This window comes from Oncorhynchus kisutch, linkage group LG24, assembly GCF_002021735.2.
Source record: "Oncorhynchus kisutch isolate 150728-3 linkage group LG24, Okis_V2, whole genome shotgun sequence".
Lineage (NCBI taxonomy): Eukaryota > Metazoa > Chordata > Actinopteri > Salmoniformes > Salmonidae > Oncorhynchus > Oncorhynchus kisutch.
In genome coordinates, this window is record NC_034197.2 from 21087690 (window position 1) to 21104958 (window position 17269).

At 43.6% G+C, this 17269-nt stretch overlaps 1 long non-coding RNA gene across 1 annotated transcript; it reads left to right on the top strand.

Moving 5' to 3' along the window:
* The first annotated feature begins 3725 nt into the window (after positions 1 to 3725).
* On the top strand, positions 3726 to 17069 carry LOC109869260 (uncharacterized). The gene is made up of 10 exons (XR_004205275.1): positions 3726 to 5940; positions 6047 to 6188; positions 6724 to 6802; positions 7040 to 7084; positions 7339 to 7494; positions 7743 to 7852; positions 8255 to 8298; positions 8652 to 8729; positions 14615 to 14755; positions 15807 to 17069. It is a non-coding gene; the product is annotated as an uncharacterized LOC109869260 (long non-coding RNA).
* Positions 17070 to 17269: the final 200 nt, after the last annotated feature.

The window sequence follows — 17269 nt, forward strand, 5'->3', positions numbered from 1 at the left end:
AGATACTTGTCTCTCCGCCCCAAAAATGGGAGTCTTTGTCCACAAAGCTGCACAGCGTGCTGTCTAGCTCCCGCCTATCCTTTGGATTGGTGGATACATCTCATTATTGTAATCCTTTTTGGAATATTCGATGATGTGGTCGAAGTCAACGCCTGTATTCAATGGATAGTGAAAATATGTTACTACCCTCAGAATGGGGACCTGAGAGCAGTAGGATAGTAATCTGAACTGCAGTGGAAAAGTGACACTGTTTTAATAATGAAGCCAGCTCAGAACTCCCTTGATTCCTAAACCAACACAAAAGTTAGAGTACCCTCTTGTGTCCTGGCTGTAATTGCATCTACTACTGCATAATAAATGCCTGACATCAAAAATAAGAAAGTATCCCCTTTACTTTTAGTTCTAACTAAAAGATTTTCAACCAGTTACACGCTTCCCCTCTTTAAATTGTGTCTCCTGACATTACTCATTGTCTGTAACTGAGTGGGTTCTGTATAGGTGTTCTGTATAGGTTTCAGATGTTAGGTCTCCACACCTGGTAGGCTGGCTGTCCAAGTGTGCCATAGGTTAGTATGCCCCTTGGTTTTTGGGTCTGTTGGTATCTTCTGACATCCATCCCTTCCTATACGCACTGCTGATCTGAATCAGTGAGGTCATTCATACATGTGGAACCATTCAAATCAAACCAAAGTTTACTTGTCACGTGCGCCGAATACAACAGGTATTACAGTATTACAACCTTACGGTGAAATGCTTACTTACAGGCTCTAACCAATAGCGCAAAAAAGGTGTTAGGTGAACAATAGGTAAGTAAAGAAATAAAACAACAGTAAAAATCCAGGCTATATACAGTAGCGAGGCTACATACAGACACCGGTTAGTCAGGCTGATTGAGGTAGTATCTACATGTAGAAATGGTTAAAGTGACTATGCATATATGATGAACAGAGAGTAGCAGTAGCGTAAAATAGGGGTTTGGCGGGTGGCGGGACACAATGTAGATAGCCCGGTTAGCCAATGTGCAGGAGCACTGGTTGGTTGGCCCAATTGAGGTAGTATGTACATGAATGTATAGTTAAAGTGACTATGCATATATGATAAACAGTGAGTAGCAGCAGCGTAAAAAGGGGGGTTGGGGGAGGCACACAATGCAAATAGTCCGGGTAGCCATTTGATTACCTGTTCAGGAGTCTTATGGCTTGGGGATAAAAACTGTTGAGAAGCCTTTTTGTCCTATACTTGGCACTCCGGTACCGCTTGCCATACGTTAGTAAAGAGAACAGTCTATGACTGGGGTGGCTGTGGTCTTTGACTATTTTTAGGGCCTTCCTCTGACACTGCCTGGTATAGAGGCCCTGGATGGCAGGCAGCTTAGCCCCAGTGATGTACTGGGCCGTACGCACTACCCTCTGTAGTGCCTTGTGGTCAGAGGCGAGCAATTGCCGTACCAGGCAGTGATGCAACCATTCAGGATGCTCTCGATGTTGCAGCTGTAGAACCTTTTGAGGATCTCAGGACCCATGCCAAATTTTTTTCGTTTCCTGAGGGGGAATAGTTTTTGTCGTGCCCTCTTCACAACTGTCTTAGTGTGTTTGGACCATTCTAGTTAGTTGTTGATGTGGACACCAAGGAACTTGAAGCTCTCAACCTGCTCCACCACAGCCCCCTGAAATGAGAATGGGGGCGTGCTCTGTCCTCCTTTTCCTGTAGTCCACAATCATCTCCTTAGTCTTGGTTATGTTGAGGGATAGGTTGTTATTCTGGCACCACCAGTCCAGGTCTCTGACCTCCTTATAGGCTGTCTCGTTGTTGTCGGTGATCAGGCCTACCACTGTTGTGTCGTCTGCAAACTTAATGATGGTGTTGGAGTCATGCCTGGCCATGCAGTCGTGGGTGAACAGGGAGTACAGGAGGGGACTGAGCATGCACCCCTGTGGAGCTCCAGTGTTGAGGATCAGCGTGTCAGATTGTCTTTTTGTCTCATTGTCTTGAGTTTTGGGAGCATCATATCTCCTTTCCACATGATCTTCTCTCCCTTTGGCATTGACCCCATCCTCATTGTTTGGTTCTTCTAGGATCTCTGATCCTTGCTCCATGTTCTCATACCTTCTGTATCCTGAAAACGGGGATGAAACGCATAGACCTGTTCTGTCAGGGATTTTTGTCTGGGTCTTGGGTGCTTGCAACTGGGTTAACTCCTTGGGACCAGATGGCTTCCTCCTCATCAGTCTGCTGAAGTTTCATCCCCATCTCCTCCACGTTCTGTGTTTGACGTTATTTTTCAAGCAGGCTGTTTCCTCTCTTCCAAGGTCTCATGTGCCACAGATAGGTCATTCATTAACATCAACATATTGCGATGGAGCACTCTGATGCCCGTGGCACCATTCTCCTTTTCCACCTTGTAGACTGGTCCTTCCCAATCTTCTCTACCACCCTGCCTCCCAGTAGGCCTGCAATTTGCCTGGTCCTCCTCTCTCTGACATATTCTTCACCAAGATTCTGTCTCCAGGTTGGAGGGCCACTGCCTTTGCACCATGGTCGTAGTGTCTTGTGCTTTTAGCCGAGGACTTTTGACTGTTTTCAGATGCAACTCGGTAAGCTTCCTACATTTTGGTGGCCCAGTTCTGAGCATAGACTGGGTGTGACACCTGTTCATCAGTCTGATTGAGGCCAAACAACCGGTCAATGGGCAGTCGAGGTGGCTGGCCAAAGAGAAGGAAGTGTGGTGACAAGCCTGTTGCTTCGTTACGAGTGCAGTTGTTTGCATGTACGATATGAGGTAAGTGGTCTTTCCATTGTGATTCATTTTCTTCAGGAAGAGTGGGAAGCATCTGTAGCAGCGTACGATTAATCTGTTCCACTAGATTTCCCTGAGGAGGATCTAGCGTTGTGCGGGAGTGGCCGACCCCTGCCAGCTCCTGAAGTCTTCCAAAGAGTTTGTTTTCAAATTCCCAGCCTTGATCGTGGTGGCGCCTCTTGAGGATATCCGGTTTTCTCCGCTGCTGTCTTTGCAGACTTGTGGTGGCGTAGGTCTGTGTAAACCTTGTGAAATTATCGACTGATACTAAGATGTATTCATATCCCCCCTCCCCTCCCACACACACACACACACACGTAGAACAGTATTTTGAGACCAACTCAAAGGGAGCAATTGATGTGAGCTTGCCCATTGGAGGTTTCCGTGGCACATTTGGTATTTTTTGCTTGATGCAACTACATTTCTTTGTGACATAGTGCTCAACTTCTTGTTGAATAAATGGCCAATAAAATTGCTCTCTCGCCAGGTGAGTAACCTTATCTGCACTCACATGCCCCATGTCATTATGTAGGTGTTTCAAGACAGTGGCCTTGAATGTTCTAGTGATGACTAACCAACCTTTCTGTCAAGGATTCCATTCTTAGTCTGCAGTTTGGTACACTCATGCAGCAAGCGTTTGGCTCTCACACACAGTTGCCTTTTCTCTGTCTATTGGTTGTCGCCTCTTTAACATAGCCATCTCGAGGCAACTCGAGGCAAATTTGCCGGCATGTCACATGTCCTACTTATGAGGAACACTTGTAACAACTTAAGCATTACAAAACGTATATTCGATCAAATAAACCTCATGTAGAAAAAAAGCCATTCATTGACCTCCATACAATTTTTAATTTTTAAATGTAACCTTTATTTAATTAATTCTTATTTACAATGACGGCCTACCCCGGCCAAACCCAGACGACGCTGGGCCAATTGTGCACCGCCCTATGGGACTCCCAATCACAGCCGGATGTGATGCAGCCTGGACTCAAACCGAAGCCTATGCATCCTTAGTGGATAATGTATTGCCGGCTGCGTAAAATGCATTTGGATGGTAAGATAAACGACTCATTATTGCCATCTGTTGGCTTTTGTTCTATAAGTTAGCCAGCTAACTTGCCTAAGTGTTCTGAAACAACTTTTTTGTTGTTGAAATATAATCATTAAATGGACATGGTCTCATTGACTCAACAACCAAAAACACATCTAAGTTTAGCTTTCTTAATTAACCAGAAAATCAATAGTAGTTTCTGGTGGTTCATCAAAGTTAGCTGGCTAACCCATTGATTTATGTCAAACCAAACAAAAGGCATAATTTGCGGAGCCTGAATGACGACTGTCTCTGGTCAAATTGATTCCCTAGCCTCCTCCTAGCTGGCTCTGCTGGAATGCAGCACATAATTATTATTATCATGAGCAGCACTGGAATTTCACCATGTCTCCCTTTTCTAAATGCTTTCAGCTTTCAAAAAAATGTGCAACGTGTCCAAGAACTTTGCTTCCAGCAAACAGAGTACGGTAACTAAATTGGAAAGGAATCTGCCCGGAACAGGAGTCTGAATATATTTAGGGAAGATTTCACATAGGGACTTGGGCCTCACAATACAATGAGGGGGCTGTGCAAGATCATGAATATGAGTATCGCATGCCAAACTGTTCAGTTGTAGTTTTAGCACAAGCTAAACCCAATATGGAGCAATTCACTGTAAAGGACTCAAAATGTCAATGTTTGAATTGTCTGTTCCTATCAAATAGGAATAGCAATATATAACACATTTTACAGTAATACAACATTACTGTGGTTGTGATATGGATTAACCGGAATGCTCAATCATTTATCTTAATTGTTTGTCACGGGCCCTTTGTCCATCAATTGCTCCTATCTTCAGTTAATGTTTTCACGGCTTTAAGGCCTAGATGTGCTGAAGTCGGCATAAGCATACTTGAAATATCTGTCCTTCCTCATCCACTGAAAGAGATGTTTGAGATAAGAGTAAATTAGATCAAATGTTTTAATCTATCATGGTGTTCTGTAATGGGACAGCTGTGGTTAATGATGGGACTGGGGGGGGGCTCCCAGACTGACTGACAGACACCCCTCTGGCTGCTAAAAGCTCCAGCGCCTTGTTCCTGTTGTTGCCTTCTTTTCTCCTCCGGGTTTTATTTTTGGCTACTGACCTTGACAGGAGCCTATCCTTTCCTGCTTCCTCCAGCCAAACACATCCCGTACGCCTTCCACTACATCAGGAGTGTGCTGTTGAAATAGTGTTGTCCTTCTCACTAGATTGTACATTCTCTTCGACAGGTTTCTCTTTGCTTTCTCTTCGGAGTGTTTTAACTTGTTTTGAAGCGTTAACGGATAAGTAACTTGTGTCCTTTGCTTTGCAGGTCTTTCTTTAAGAGGAAAGGAGGGAAAAGAGCAGACTCTGTTTAAAGGAAGAGTGGTTTAAAAAGAAAAGGATAGAACACAGACCCCTGTAAAACTCATTGCCTTCAATAGGCTACTGTGGCTAAACCAATCGCAGGACAGACTCACTGTGTTTAACACTGTCTGTCTGTACACCGGAAGGGCCTTCATGCCTACATCAACCATGCAGTGAGGGTGAGCTGGCAGTGTGCCCCCTCTCTCCATGCTGGCTTTGGGCCTAGAGCAGGGAAGAGGAGAGGGGAGAGGTGGACGGAAAGTTGGATCCCCCTCAAAAACACTCTTGTTTCAGTAAGACTTCAACTGCAATACCTTTGCAATCTCTTACAACAGACACTACAAACATTTTCCAATTAGATAGGATAATCCCCAACAATGAGGAACTGAATGTGGGTGGTGTGCTGGAAGTTAAGTTGACCAAACACCTACCTCTGTCAGTGGATGACCATGGAGAGAGCCTGCCCCCAGGGAATTTCTATACCTCAAGGGGCTTCTGGCAGAGGCTGGAGGGAGACAAGTTGTTCTGGGAGAAGGGAAGAAATACCTCAGCAGAGCCTCAGAGTCATCTATCTCCCTCACCTTTGACCATGTCCAGCTGAACACCTGACCAGAGACAACACATATGAGGATGTCAAGCCGTCTCCTACTATGTGTCTCCCCATTGTTCGTCCCCGACCCTGGACCATGGCACAGAGACAAGAACCCTCTCACCCCAAAGGTAGTAATGACAGCTGTTACAGGAAATGTGAAACAATTAGTATAATATATATATATTTTTAAACATGCTTTAATCTTTCATTAACACCTTGTCTCCTGTGTCGCAGCTTCCTCCCAAGCCTCTCACGTTGTGGGTGGAGAGGAAGGACTCACTGGCAGCGACACAATCCTCACCTACAGAAGCCCCCCCCTAGACCTGCCTTACCCAAGCGACCCACAACCATCCATAAAACACACAGACTGCCTCAGGTAAACACACAAGCATTTCATAAGCGTTTTCTACAAAGTGGAAATTGTGTTTCCTCAAACTACTACGGCGGTTGTATGTAATTTTGACTCTGAGTGGGAAAAGCATGCTATTAGGTGGATTGGTCTGTTTGCATGACTACACATAAAGAAGCCAAGCTAGTGTTGTAGGCCTACACTCCCTGGTCAATTTGGAGATGTCTGAGCTTCCTGTGTGCTTGGCTCTGGATCCAGGTCACTCATTCTACTACTCAAGTTGAAACTTGACTGATGGCCCTATCCAAACCAAACCAAACCAGTGCCCATTAGAAAACAACATTTTTCAGTGCAACAAGGAAGTGTGCTTAAATCACATTTATTTGATTGGCCACAATTTTATTACTAGTTTAAGTGGCCAGACATGATTTTTATTTGTATCAGATCAATATATCTGTGTGTGTGTGTGTGTGTGTGTGTGTGTGTGTGTGTGTGTGTGTGTGTGTGTGTGTGTGTGTGTGTGTGTGTGTGTGTGTGTGTGTGTGTGGTTTCCGTGATGCAGTATGTCAACAAGATTCATGTGATCTTCGACACCAAACGAGGGAAGAAGAGAGTGAAGAGCCAGGGAGGTTCAGCGCGTGGTATGACAATTATTACCCTTCAACTTGTCTAGAAGATGTAGATAAACTACTGACTGTAAAGACCCGTAGTTTTGAGATACATTATTACATCACTGTTACAAATACAGTACAAAGACACTGTCAGTCTCCTATGATGTCTCTTTCTTTCATCCCTTTATTACACTCCTGTCTCGCTTTTTCTCTCTGTCTATGTATCTCGCATGCGTACACTCACTCTCTCTCTCGCTCTCTGAACAGAGGAGACCAGTGGAACTGAAAGTGACCCAGAGGACAACACTAAAGGTACTACTATAGCATTGACCTGCTACTTGTCAAATTGTCATTCATATTTAAAGTGAACTTTCACTCCCAAATAAATGTTTGGCTGACATTTTGAGAATGTTGAGTTCAGTCAATGTCCCATGCCGTCTACACTCATATAGATCCATCCATTTTCCATTCACATTTGATCACATTCTATTACCATTTAATCAAAGAGAGTTCCCAACCAGATTCACTTATTAGGTATTTTGAAAAATGTTCACTGTCTCCACCAGGAGGGTCCAGGCGCTCGGCCTATGTCCAGTCCACGCTGAAGCGGAGGCCAGTCTACAGCTCCCTGGAGAGGGACCTGATCCAGCTCCAGCAACAGCAGCTCTTTCAGTTCTTTAAACTCCTACACCCCTGAGATCACGCAACAGTTTCCCAACAAGGTTATTGTCAATTGAAACCAATTAAAGCCAACCTCTTTCAGATGGGGGCAACAGAGCTAGGCGGATAGACCCACTTACACATTTTTGTATAGGGGAAATACTGCTTGATGTACCATGGATGGGCTCAGCTCAAAGGAAACCCCAGAATGTTGAGTTTTTTTAGTTACCATTGTACTATTGTTTCTGTTTTGCTGGCCGGGGAGTAAAATTAGACGCTCTGTATCTTTATCCTTTCTTAACCGCTATAGTTTGAGAAGTCTTCCCGTCACTCCCGTGAAGCCGACGACCGGCTGAAGGCCATTCCCATGTTCTGCTTCCCAGACTCTCAGGACGGGCGGCCTTCTGGACACCTGCACAGGTAAGCTTCTGTCACATTCACATTATGGTCACAGTATGTAGCAGTGGTGTTACAATAAGGGTATTCATGTAATATAAATATGCATACAACCACTTAATATGAGCATTGGAACAGGTAAAACATTTCAAAAGTAGCTACGTTTTTGTAATAATTACTGTGCTAAAATGAAGTTATTATATGATGATGTAAGAATTAAGTCCAAGACATGTCCAATGAAAGGGAGATTATCTAGTGATTCAGACAAAGAGGAACATGATTGCAGTTCATATGCCATGCTTTGTCTTTTCCTCCAAGGGAGACTGCACGAGAACACTGCTTAACTCTATCACTTTGTGCATCCCTGTCCTATTGTCTATGCTTTTATCCGTCTTTGTAGTGAAACCTTCTCTTTTGTCTTGACAGGAGAGGATGGCAGCCGGTGCTTTTGTTACTGTCGTAAGATCCTGGTGAGTGTGTGTGAATGAGTCATTACGTTGTGTGTGAGGACTAGGCAGTAAAGTGCTTACGCAACATCTCTAAGGGATATACTACAGTCATAGGCCGTAAAACCTCTGAATCAGTGTCCCAAACTAAACATAATTTCCTATTTGTCCACGTGTTAAATTCATGACTGTACATTTAATGTTAGATTTGTGTGTTTTAAATGTATTGCGCTGTTGTTTATTTTGACTATTTTATGGTCTGGACTGAGTGTTTGTTTTGGAATGTCAGCGTTGATACAGCGTTGCAATAACATTGTTGATACTGAATGGCAGGGTTGGTTTTCATGCTGATTTCTGTGTTTATTTGTGCCTTTTAGCCAAGAGGAAAGGGGAAAAGACTGCCTGAAGTTCACTGCATTGTAAGCAGGCTGGGCTGCTTCAACCTGTTTGCTAAGGTAACCAGCAGTGTGATTAAACTCTTCATATAATTAAGCAATAAGGCGTGTGGTGTGGTGTGTGTATATGTAATATTCAGCAAAAAAAATAAACGTGCTCACTGTCAACTGCGTTTATTTTGAGCAAACTTGACATGTGTAAATATTTCTATGAAACTAAAAAGATACAACAACTGAGACATAAACTGAACAAGTTCCACAGACATGTGACTAACAGAAATGTAATAATGTGTCCCTGAACGAAGGGGGGGTCAAAATCAAAAGTAACTGTCAGTATCTGGTGTGGCCACAAGCTGCATTAAGTACTGCAGTGCATCTCCTTCCCATGCACTGCACCAGATTTGCCAGTTATTGCTGTGAGATGTTACCCCACTCTTCCACCAAGGCACCTGCAAGTTCCCGGACATTTCTGGGGGGAATGGCCCTAGCCCTCACCCTCAGATCCAACAGGTCCGAGAGGTGCTTAAATGGGATTGAGCTCTTCGCTGGCCATGGCAGAACACTGACATTCCTGTCTTGCAGGAAATCACGCACAGAACGAGCAGTATGGCTGGTGGCATTGTCAGGAATGAGCCTGCAGGAAGGGTACCACATGAGGGAGGAGGATGTCTCCCCTGTAATGCACAGCGTTGAGATTGCCTGCAATGACAACAAGCTCAGTCCAATGATGCTGTGACACACCGCCCCAGACTATGATGGACCCTCCACCTCCAAATTGGTTCCGCTCCAGAGTACAGGCCTCGGTGTAACGCTAATTCCCTTTGACGATAAATGCGAATGCGACCATCACCCCTGGTGAGACAAAACCGTGACTCTTCAGTGAAGAGCACTTTTTTCCAGTCCTGTCTGGTCCAGCGACGGTGGGTTTGTGCCCATAGGCAACGTTGTTGCCGGTGATGTCTGGTGAGGACTTGCCTTACAACAGGCCTACAAGCCCTCAGTCCAGCCTCTCACAGCCTATTGTGGACAGTCGGAGCACTAATGGAGTGATTTGCGTTCCTGGTGTAACTAGGGCAGTTGTTGTTGCCATTCTGTACCTGTCCCGTAGGTGTGAATTTCAGATGTACCGATCCTATGCAGGTGTTGTTACACGTGGTCTGCCACTGCGAGGACGATCAGCTGTCCGTCCTGTCTCCCTGTAGCGCTGTCTTAGGCGTCTCACAGTACGGACATTGCAATTTATTGCCCTGGCCACATCTGCAGTCCTCATGCCTCCTTGCAGCATGCCTAAGGCACATTCACGCAGGGACTCTGGGCATCTTTCTTTTGGTGTTTTTCAGAGTCAGTAGAAAGGCCTCTTTAGTGTTAATACCTGTGACCTTAATTGCCTACCGTCTGTAAGCTGTTCGTGTCTTAACGACCGTTCCACAGGCGCATGTTCATTAATTATGGTTCATTGAACAAGCATGGGAAACAGTGTTTTAACCCTTTACAATGGAGATCTGTGAAGTTATTTGGAATTTTATGAATCATCTTTGAAAGACGGGGTCCTGAAAAAGGGACGTTTCTTTTTTTGTTGAGTTTATATATATATACCTTTATCTAACTAGGCGAGTCAGTTAAGAACAAATTCTTATTTCCAATGACGGCCTAGGAACAGTGTTTAGGGGCAGCACGACAGATTTGTACCTTGTCAGCTCGGGGATTCGATCTAGCAACCTGTCGATTGCTGGCCCAACGCTCTAACCACTAGGCTACCTGCCATATATTACTGTTCTTATGCACACGCAACGCTGTGTGCCTCGATACAGCCATTGCCTTGGTATTTTGGCCATATGCAGTGCATTCGGAAAGTATTCAGAGCCTTTCCCTTTTTCCACATTGTTACGATACTGCCTTATTCTAAAATGGATTAAACAAATAATACTCAATCTACACAATACCCCATATTGACAAATCGAAAACAGGTTTTTAGAAATGTTTGCAAATGTATAATTTATTTTTATTTTTAAGTATACCTTATTTACATTATCATTCAGACCCTTTGCTATGAGACTCGAAATTGTGCTCAGGTGCATCCTGTTTCCATTGATCATCCTTGAGATGTCCACCTGTGGTAAATTCAATTGATTGGACATGATTTGGAAAGGTACACACTTGTCCATATAAGGTCCCACAGTTGACAGTGAGCAAAAAAGTCAGAGCAAAAACCAAGCCATGAGGGCGAAGGAATTGTCCGTTGAGCTCCGAGGAAGGATTGTGTCAAGGCATGGATCTGGGAAAGGGTACCAAAATATTTCTGTGGCATTGGAGGTCCCCAATAACACAGTGGGCTCCATTATTTTTAAATGGAAGAAGTTAGGAACCACCAAGACTCTTCCTTGCAGGCTGCCAGGTCAAACTGAGCAATCGGGGGAGAAGGGCCTTGGTAAGGGGATGACCAAGAACCCAACGGTCACTGACAAAGCTCTAGAGTTCCTCGGTGGAGATGGGAGAACCTTCCAGAAGAACAACCATCTCTGTACCACTCCACCAATCAGCCCTTTATGGTAGTGGCCAGCTGGAAGCCACTCCTCAATAAAAGCCACATGACGGCACTCTTGGAGTTTGCCAGAAGGCACCTAAAGACTCTCAGAACATGAGAAACAAGATTCTCTGTTCTGATGAAACCAAGATTGAACTCTTTGGCCTGAATGCCAAGCGTCACGTCTGGAGGAAACCTGGCACAATCCCTATGGTGAAGTATGGTGGTGGTAGCATCGTGCTGTGGGAGGTTTTTCAGCGGCAGGGACTGGAAGACTAGTCAGGATCAAGGGAAAGATGAACTGAGCAAAGTACACTGAGTCAGAACTGTACAATTGAAAACCACAACTGTCATGAGTGTCTGTCTGTCATGTGTGAGTTATGATCAATTAAAATATATATATATATATATATATATATATATACTTATATCTGCCTGTCTCCTCCCTATGTCATATGACAGTTAAATCAAAAACCTGCTCCAGAGCACTCAGGACCTCAGACTGGGGTGAAGGCTCACCTTCCAACAGGACAACAACAGTAAGACAACGCAGGAGTGGCTTCAGGACAGCCAAGACAATGTAGGAGTGGCTTCGGGACAAGTCTTGCAGAGAAGAATGGGAGAAACTCCCCAAATATAGGTGTGCCAAGCTTGTAGTGTCAAGAAGACTCGAGGCTGTAATTGCTGCCAACAGTGCTTCAACAAAGTACTGCGTAAAGGGTCTGAATACTTACGTGAATATATATTTCGATTTTTTTATATACATTTGCAAAAATGTCTAAACTGATTTTGTTTTGTCAATATGGGGTATTGTGTGTAGATTTTGGGGGGGTGGTAACATAACAAAATGTGGAAAAAGTTGAGGGGTCTGAATGCTTTCCGAATGCACTGTAGCACAAACCCCTGAGGTTCCTTACTGCTATTATAAACTGGTTACCAAAGTAATTAAAACCATGGCTTTCAGCCAATCAGCATTCAGGGCTCAAACCAGTTTATAAAATACATTTTAGCCTGCTTGTACACATAGATTCAAAGGGTTCAAACTAAAGTCTATTAAAATGTCTTAGCAAATCAGAATGGTGTGTTTTGAGAATGATAATAATTATCAAATAATTAATCATTAATAATTATTTTAGGATGTGTTATGTTCCACCCATTTTTCGAGTCGTGTGAATTTATTGTAAATAAATAAAGAAAATCGTAGACAATGAAGCAAGCTGCTAGTATGTTATGTAATCCTGGTGTAGTCCCTTGTTGATACTTGTCATCAGGATATTCTTTGTGTTTAGGGGTGTAGTTATGGAGTTATATACTGTAGGCTTGTCACGAAGGCAACATTTGACAAACTATACGATACCAGGCCAAGTATCACAGTACCGAGTAGTATTGCGATACTACGGTGTAAAAAGAATCTGTGGCCTAGCTCTTTCTAAATGTTCTCCAAAAACCTCCCACTTAAATTCCCACTTATATTCAATGTTTGCATAGAACATCACACTGTTCAGTGTACAGTTCCAGTCAAAAGTTTGGACACCTACTCATTTCTCTTTATTTTTAGCAAAGGGAAATGAGGGTCCATCATTACTTTAAGACATGAAGGTCAGTCAATCCATAACATTTGAAGAACTTTGAAGAATTTTTTTTCTTAAAGTGCTGTTGTTAAAAACCATCAAGCACTATGATGAAACTGTCTCATGAGGACCGCCACAGGAAAGGAAGACCCAGATTTACCTCTGCTGCAGAGGATAAGTTCATTAGAGTTAACTGCAACTCAGAAATCGGCAACTAACTGCACCTCCAGATTGCAGCTCAAATAAAGCTCAAGTAACAGACACATCTCAACATCAACTGTTCAGAGGAGACCGCGTGAATCAGGCCTTCATGGTTGAATTGTTGCAAAGAAACCACTACTAAAGGACACTAATAAGAAGCAGAGACTTGCTTGGGCCAAGAAACACGGGCAATGGACATTAGACCGGTGGAAATCTGTCCTTTGGTCTGATGAGTCCAAATGTTATATTTTTTGTTCCAACCTCCGTGTCTGTGAGACGCAGAGTAGGTGAACTGATGATCTCTGCATGTGTGGTACCCACCATGAAGCATGGAGGAGGAGCTGTGATGGTGTGGGGGTGCCTTGCTGGTGACACTGTCAGTGATTTGTTTAGAATTCAAGGCACACTTAACCAGCATGGCTACCACAGCATTCTGCAGCGATACGCCATCCCATCTGGTTTGCGCTTAGTGGTACAATCATTTGTTTTTCAACAGGACAGTGACCCAAAACACACCTCCAGGCAGTGCAAGGGCCATTTGACCAAGAAGGAGAGTGATGGAGTGCTGCATCAGCTTATTAAAGAGCAGCGATCCTATCGAGCAGTGAGCGGATTTCTTATTTTTTCTCATCTTGTTCAACTGTTACCGTGCACCTGCAGAGGAGATGGCTCAGATGTTCGAGTGCCTTTTTGAATTTTGAAAACGTTAGGCACCAAACAGAATTGAAGGAACACCAGAAAGAAATATATTTTTGATATAGTTTACTTACATTAGGCCTGAATGAATCCTACCTTTTGAAGCACATCTCATGAGTAGTACAGTTTTCCTTTCTTCCTCTGCCAATCAAATTTGCCTAAACCTACTGTCATGTTACCAGGTTGTTAGCTGTTGTTAGGTAACATGACTGAAAACGTTTGTTATCAAACCAATAATTAGCGACCCTGGATTAGTTTCAAACGGCCTGTGCCATGGTTTGTGAAATTATATAAAATGCATGTGAATCCCAATAGAAAGAAAAAGGCATGTCCGGTAATATATATATATATAAATGGTTTAGGCTAGAGACAAGCTGTTTTCTTTGCTGTAAAGCTGCAATCAATTATGTCACAAAGCAGTGCTCCATTTTCCCTCTGACACTGAGAGGCTGCATGACAGTGACCTTGCCTAGTCTACTTAGACTGGTCTGTGCTCTTGGTTATAACAGGCGACGAAATTATACAATGTGTCAACATTGCTCGCTTTGCGCGCTGCTCCAATGTTACAAATGTAACAACTGAAGACTCGTTTGGGTCTGCATCCCCCCTCGCTATCACTGCTAAATGATATATATATTTTAAATGACGGCGGAATAGACGCGCATGAAAAGTGGACGGAGAGAAGCAGGTGAGGAACTGATAGGGGTTGCGGCTGGCTGATTACAGCTGCCACACGTGATATGCACATGAAAGTGAAGTGGATATTATTGGACCTGCACATACAACAGACTAGTGGTTGCTTCAGTTCAAACATTTTAGAAAAAAATCAGTAGTATCATATGAAACAGTACTTCGGGATTCTAAAATGTTGGTATCATGACGTTTTTGTACCGTGATATTACAGTGGTAACGGTATACCATGCAACACTAATATACTGTGTGTGTGTTTTCAGATCTTGGAGGAGGTAGAGAGGCGCAGGGAGATCTGTCCAGCCCTGGTGTCCCCCTTCATGCGTAGCGTCATGGAGGCTCCTTTTCCCGCCTCTGGACGCACCATCACACTCAGGAGCTTCCTCCCAGGCTCAGGAAATGAGGTAACACAATCACACCACTAAGAGGACCTCTAGGACTCCATGTAAAGAGTAACTACAGGGGGAGATGGGGCAAAAGTCTGTCCTCTCCTCTGTGACCCAGAAACTGCAAAGTGGTCGTCGTATGTAGGAGAGTGTCAATTCATTAATAGGCGAACAGAGGAGTGTCTTCCTCTTCTCGATAGTCTCCTCCCGCCTAGGAAGCACAAGTGTATTCTCCCGGCGGCTAGCCTGTAAATGTTTCAAAATCCGCAACAACCTCTTTGAATCAGCTCTTTTCGTGAAGGAGAAAAGCATGTACACATTTGAAAACGATACACTACTTATCCTTTTACATATTAAATGTTTTGCACAACTAGCAACATTTTTACTACTTTACACATTTATTTTGGGATTCAACCCCTGCAAACCAAATTTGCATGATGACGTGCTAGTGGAGGAGAGTCCCATTTCATACAAGCACATTTGTTTCCTCACCTCCTCGATTATATTTGACCTTTTTCAAAAGTAGGCAAGGATTCGAGCAAAACAAATAAAAAAATCTAGTAACAAGAGGAAGTGACAACGTTTAGTTAAGTTCCTACCTCTTTATTGCAGACACTATGTCAACAAAATCTGCAATCATGTGCAATGTCTCTGCCCAGAAATCAACTATTGTTGTAAGAGTTTTATTTGGTCAAATAACTGAGCACTGGTCCAGGAATGTATTGTGTGCTTTGCTCTCCTGTTGGCCGGTGTAAAAGTACATAGTATTATACAGACCATATGGACTCCATATATATATTACTTTTTTAACCTTTAATTAACTAGACAAGTCAGTTAAGAACAAATTCTTATTTTCAATGACAGCCTAGGAACAGTGGGTTAACTGCCTGTTCAGGGGCAGAACGACAGATTTGTACCTTGTCAGCTCGGGGGTTTGAACTTGCAACCTTCTGGTTACTAGTCCAATGCTCTAACCACTAGGCTACCCTACCTTGACATGCGTTGTCTGTAAAGTGGGTGCCTCTTCTCAGGAGTTGATCATCTCTTCATCCCTCTCTCTTCTCTTCAGTGTGCTATCTCGTTGTGGCCATGCCGCGCTGGCGCTGCTCTACCCGTTCACCTGGCAGCATACATTTGTGCCTGTGCTGCCCGCTAGCATGCTAGACATCAGCTGCTCTCCCACTCCCTTCCTCATGGGGGCGCTGGCGCCCTGCCTGCCCAAACTTCTGGAGCTGCCCATAGAGGAGGTCAGTGACAAAGGTCACCGTCTGATTCCCAGTGGCTAGTCACTAGATGGCCATGCTACAAAGGAAAACATTTTTTATCTTGTCAGAATTGATGATCAAGTACCCGACTGACTAGTTCTTTGATATAGGGTTAGGGTTACAGAATTCTGTTGCGCACAGTTGTTTACCATACTTAAAGGTAGACTCCGCGATATGATGTAGATGCAGAAAGTAAACCGCATAGGGGGTCAATTTTCACAACAACTAAGAGAGATTAAGCGCAAGGTTCAACTTCTCCGCTGTTTTGGTCCTGTGGCTACCACGCTGTTTCAGCGTGATGTTGGCGAACCATTGCACATGCGCAGATACTGTGGGTGACCTGTGTGAGAGCGAATTGTTGCATCTCGCTCATCTCAATATCTGTGGTGCTATTCGTGGCAATGTCATTTCGCTGAGTACCTGTTTAATAAAGTATTTTACTGCCACCTAATGGTAGTTCTATGAACGTCTTTACAGTAGGACTAACAAACTGCCGTATCAATCTGCAAACACTTACCAACAGTTAATGGTAGAAAGTCACCGACGTCTAATTCAAAGCCCAATACATTTGACCTGCGTTCATTTTGTCATTGATAATTTAAAGGTTCTGTCTCTGTTTTGCATTCTAGGTGCTTATTGTGGATTTATGTACGGACAAATTTGTCAAACAGGTGTGTATTTAATTGCAACTCATGAAAGATAGGTGTGGTTCCAAAACGCAACTGAATAGGGTATGAGGAACACTTTGTCTGTGCATGTCTGCGTTCCAAGTGACAGTGTTGAATATTAATGCAACTTGATGATTTCACACATACCAGAGCTTGACTGTAATCCAAGTTCATATAGTGAGACTATTTAATAGTAGTAGCTATGGAGTTTCGCTTCTTTCTTACTCCGAGATCCTATTGGGCTGCTGATATTGTTGGCTAGTTTCGACAACAACCATTTTTATTGCATAGGCCAGGAATGTTCAACTTTGATGGGGGTGGAGGCCACAAAAAAATTGGAACTCATCATGGGGTGCTGCAGTGGCACGCAGGTCTGCAAACCCACATATGCAGTCAGAGTGAAAGTACATAGTGTAGTCTTAGTGAATGGTATTATACAGGCCCTAGCCTTTTGGGGGCCCTTGTTAGACTAACTTACCCAATCTAAAAAAAAAAGTTTTTGCTGACATAGGCTAATTGTGTGACTGTCAGTGACTGACATAACAAGATAAAAACAGCTGATGCACAACCAAATTTATATTTTGAACCTTGTACATTCT